Here is a 4,419-nt window from a genome sequence, read left to right as displayed (position 1 = left end):
AACCCCCTTACCCCGCAGCGCGCCCCCGCCCCCGACCCCCGCCCGTTCGTCCCGGGGAGGAACGTCCGCGGGGAACGCGGCGCCGCCCGGGTTCGCGAAGGTTCCAGGGCCCGGGGGTCGCGCAGCCCCCAGACCCGCGGGGCTGCGCGCGCGGACGGGCCGGGGCGGCTCCGGGGGTCGCGGGCGGGGAAGACCGGGGGGGGGGGGGGCCCCGCCGGTCACCATGGCAACGCGACCCCGCCGGCGTCGCCATGGCAGCCGCGCGCCCGCCCGCCCGGGGGCCCGCCGGGGGTCGCGGCGCGGCGGGCGGGGCGTCCCGGGCCGGAACGCGGCGCGCGGGGCGGCGTTTCCGGGCCGGGCCGCCGGGGACGCGCCGGCCGTCGGGGCCCCCCCCAGCCCGCCCGGCCGGGGCCCCGCGGGCCGGAAGTGGCGCGCGCGCGCGGCGCGGAAGTCTCGCGAGAGCGGCGTCCACTTCCGTCCTCCGCGGCGCCCGGCGCCGTCCCCCGCCCCCCGCCCCTCCCGGTCGGCGCGTCCCTGCGCCCCGCGGGCCGGAGCCGCAGCCGAGCGCCCCCCGCGCCCCCCGCATGGCGCCCCCCGGCCCGGGAGCCTGACGGACCCGCCGGCCTCGCGGGGCGCGCGGCGATGAGACTGCGGGGCGCGCAGAGCCTGCGGTGAGCCGGGCGGGGGGCGCGCGCGGGGGCGGGGGCGCGCGGGGCGGGGGGCGCGGGGCCCCGGACCCTCCTGCTGCGCGCGGGGCGCCCTGGGGGCGGCGGCCGGGGGCGGGGGGCGCGCGACCCCAGACCCCCGCGCTGCACGTGGGGCGCCCTGCAGGCCGCGGGGGTGGGGGTCGTGCGCCCCCGGACCCCTCTCGAGGTGCACGCGGGGGTCCCTGCGGGTCTCGGAGGCGGGGGTCGTGCGCCCCCAGACCCTCTCCTGGTGCGCGCGGGGTCCCTGCGGGTCTCGGAGGCGAGGGTCGTGCGCCCCCAGACCGTTTTCTGCATGTGGGGGTCCCTGCAGGTCTTGGAGGCGGGGTCGTGCGTCCCTAGAACCTGCTCCTGCTGCATTGGGGCTCCCAGCAGGGTGTCGGGGCGGGGGTCGTGCGCCCCCAGACCCTCTCCTGGTGCGCGCGGGGTCCCTGCGGGTCTCGGAGGCGAGGGTCGTGCGTCCCCAGACCCTCTCCCGGTGCACGCGGGGTCCCTGCGGGTCTCGGAGGCGAGGGTCGTGCGCCCCCGACCCTCTCCTGGTGCACGCGGGGTCCCTGCGGGTCTCAGAGGCGAGGGTCGTGCGCCCCCAGACCCTCTTCTGCATGTGGGGGTCCCTGCAGGCCTTGGAGGCGGGGTCGTGCGCCCCGACCCTCTCCTGCTGCACGCGGGGGTCCCTCACCTTCGCAGAGGGCGCGAGTGCGTCCCCCTCCTGCAGGCATTGCCGAGGTGGGGGTGCAGGCACGTGCCCGGCTGCGGGAGGAGACCCCCAGAGTCCTGGCGCCCAGTGAGGGGGGTGTGGCCTGTACCTGTGCTCAAGGTCGCAGTGGGTGCCAGTGGGCTCTGGACACCCGGGAACCAGGCAGAGGCTGGCCCGGGGCCGTGACTGCTGACCGTGGGGGCTTGCAGGCCCTGGGCCCCCAGAGAACCCCGGGCAGCAGCTGCGGCCGGGGGACAGGGGGCACTCCGAGGGCAGGGACCAGGAGGTGGCAGCTTGGTGGCCGGCAGAGCAGCGCCCATGACCGTCCGGGGAGGTGGGACCCGGCCAGGGGTGAGTGGACACCCAGGAGCATCTCGGCCAGACTGCTGAGTGGCCCTGGAGTCCCGCCCGGGTCCGAGGTGCCCGGGTGGCACCTGCTGTCAGGTGCGGTCCTTGTGGGCGTGGGGGATGCAGCCTGGGTCTGTGTGTGCGCCGGGGGTGGCGGGGGGGATACGACACTGTCCACGGACGGCCCCGTCTTGTCCTCTGTCCGCGGGCTCAGAGCTCGGGTGCGGGGACCCGGTGACTCTGAGGCCACTTGGCTGGGCAGGGGAGGGAGGAGTGGGGACCAGCCCAGGGGGGCCCACCCAGGTGGGCTGTGGGGAGGCGGCGTACTCGAGAGATCTCGCTCTCTGTCTCTCTGTCTCTGTCCCCCTCTCCCCCTTCTTCTCCATCTCTCCCTCCCTCCCTCCCTCTCTCTCTTTCTCTGTGTCTCTCTCCCTCTGTCTCTGTCTCTCTGCATCGGGGGCTTTCACAGACAGCTCAGAGGATGCTGGCTGGTCCCCGGGTCCGTGTGGTCACTCTGGGTGATGCCGCGAGACTCTCAAACCCAGCCACGGTGGGTGGCCGGCTCTGCCCAGCTCTACAGGACCCTGAGGCGGGGGCTTAGGGCTCGCCCCCCTCCACCCCTGCCAGGCGTCCGTCCGTCCGTCCGTCCGTCCGTCCGTCCGTCCGTCCGTCCGTCCGTCCGTCGCTTTCGCTGTTTCCGTCCGTCCGTCCGTCCGTCCGTCCGTCCGTCCGTCCGTCCGTCCGTCCGTCCGTCCGTCCGTCGCTTTCGCTGTTTCCCCGAAGCTTATGTTTTCTGTTAGGCCGAACTCGGGTCGGCGGAGAGGGGCGGGGCCATCGAACTCGGGTCGGAGAGGGGCGGGGCCATCGAACTCGGGTCGGCCACGTCCGAGAGGGGCGGAGCCACGTCCGAGAGGGGCGGAGCCACGTCCGAGAGGGGCCGAGCAATCGAACTCCGCTCGGCCCTGTTGGCTGCGTGCGAGGCAAACGCCCTGCAGCTGTGCTATCGCTCCAGCCCGCCGAAGATTCTGTTTTCTGTTAGGCCGAACTCGGGTCGGGTCGGAGAGGGGCGGGGCCATCGAACTCGGGTCGGAGAGGGGCGGGGCCACCGAACTCGGGTCGGAGAGGGGCGGGGCCATCGAACTCGGGTCGGCCACGTCCGAGAGGGGCGGAGCCACGTCCGAGAGGGGCCGAGCAATCGAACTCGGCTCGGCCCTGTTGGCTGCGTGCGAGGCAAACGCCCTGCAGCTGTGCTATCGCTCCAGCCCTAAGAAGTGAGTTTTACTCCCTAAGAGTTCTTTTCTTCCCAAAGGGGGAAAAAGAACTGTATCGGGGGAGTCAGTATTTGCTCCTCTAAAGGACATGGATTCAGAGACCCTTCCCTGCAGGCTCTCACCCGCCACCCACTGTGGGGCGACCTAAGGCTCGGCCCCTGGGTGCAGGATTCTGGCTCTGCTCAGAACCTCTCTCCAGGCACTTCCAGCTCACCTCTTGGTTCACCTGGGCCTGAGGGCTATTTCAGTTCTAATGGGCTTCCTGTGTGTCGCGACGTAATACTTGGGACAGAGTAATACTTGGGACAGACGGTGATCAGAAAGGTCAGTGGGATTGTCCTAAAAACGGCCTGAAGCCCCAATGCAGTCGTGTGTATGGATGGATTTGTGTAGGTTGATTCAATATCTGAATACTCCTCTGATTTTTTTTCTCCTACCTAGAAATGGTGCATGAATGTCTCTTAAAAGATCTCACTTAACTGAAATCTTCCATTCTTGTCTTCTCTGTCAGAAAACCCTCCTATGACACAGAGACAGACCCGAGCGAGGGCCTGATGCATGTCCTGAAGAAAATCTATGAAGACGGAGATGACGACATGAAGCGAACCATCAATAAGGCCTGGGTGGAGTCGAGAGAGAAGCAAGCCAAAGGGGACACAGAGTTTTGAGGCTTCGGGTCCGAGTTGGGGGGCTCTGGCACCGCGGTATATGTATTGCCGGTGAGGAGATGGTGCAGAACCGCACCAGTATGTTCGCCAACGGCTCACAGCCTGTTCTTAACTACTCAAGAGTTTATTTAAGTAATAAGCTTATTGAAAACTTCCTACAAAGATGGTTTCCATAGTCCCCAGTTTTGTTCAAGAAAAGATAATACTGCATTCTTGTGGGAAATGTAAATAAATAAGTCTTACCTAAGGAAAAGGCCACGCTATGTGTGTTTTTATTTAAGTTAGCAAGTTGCTCTTTCTTTACACGTTCCCAGTGTAAGAGAAAAATAAAACCTGAATTCCTGCATAAAATGAGATGGGTGTTGTAGAGCAGGGTGGGTCTGTTAGCCGCTTAAATAACATACCCAGCCCTCAGTTAATCCACAAGCATTTCTTTCTCCATGAGTAGGTGAATACATTGAAAATTTTGTCTTTGTACATGGCTAGGACATTGTCAGAAATCCAAGGCCTCCAAGAACCATAACGCAAAAATAAGCATGAAATTATGTGATTCTACGTTCATAAAATTTTAATTTTACGGTCAGTGAAATAGCTTGCCATGTGGGGAGGCATTGGAGAGGGAATGGTTCTGAATGGGTGAGTGGTGAGTGACCTCGACTCTTGGCTACTAGCGGCGATGCTCAGGCATCCTACGAGAGGGAACTAAGTTCCTGCTCTACCAAAGACCGTGC

The 4,419-nt window shown here is 66.0% G+C and overlaps 1 long non-coding RNA gene across 1 annotated transcript; it reads left to right on the top strand.

The window, feature by feature from the left end:
* Nucleotides 1-481: 481 nt before the first annotated feature.
* On the top strand, nt 482-3,946 carry LOC130018879 (uncharacterized). The gene is made up of 2 exons (XR_008791657.1): nt 482-671; nt 3,532-3,946. It is a non-coding gene; the product is annotated as an uncharacterized LOC130018879 (long non-coding RNA).
* Nucleotides 3,947-4,419: the final 473 nt, after the last annotated feature.

Source organism: Sorex fumeus, unplaced genomic scaffold (assembly GCF_029834395.1).
Source record: "Sorex fumeus unplaced genomic scaffold, SorFum_2.1 ptg000313l, whole genome shotgun sequence".
Lineage (NCBI taxonomy): Eukaryota > Metazoa > Chordata > Mammalia > Eulipotyphla > Soricidae > Sorex > Sorex fumeus.
This window is presented reverse-complemented; position numbering and strand designations above follow the sequence as displayed.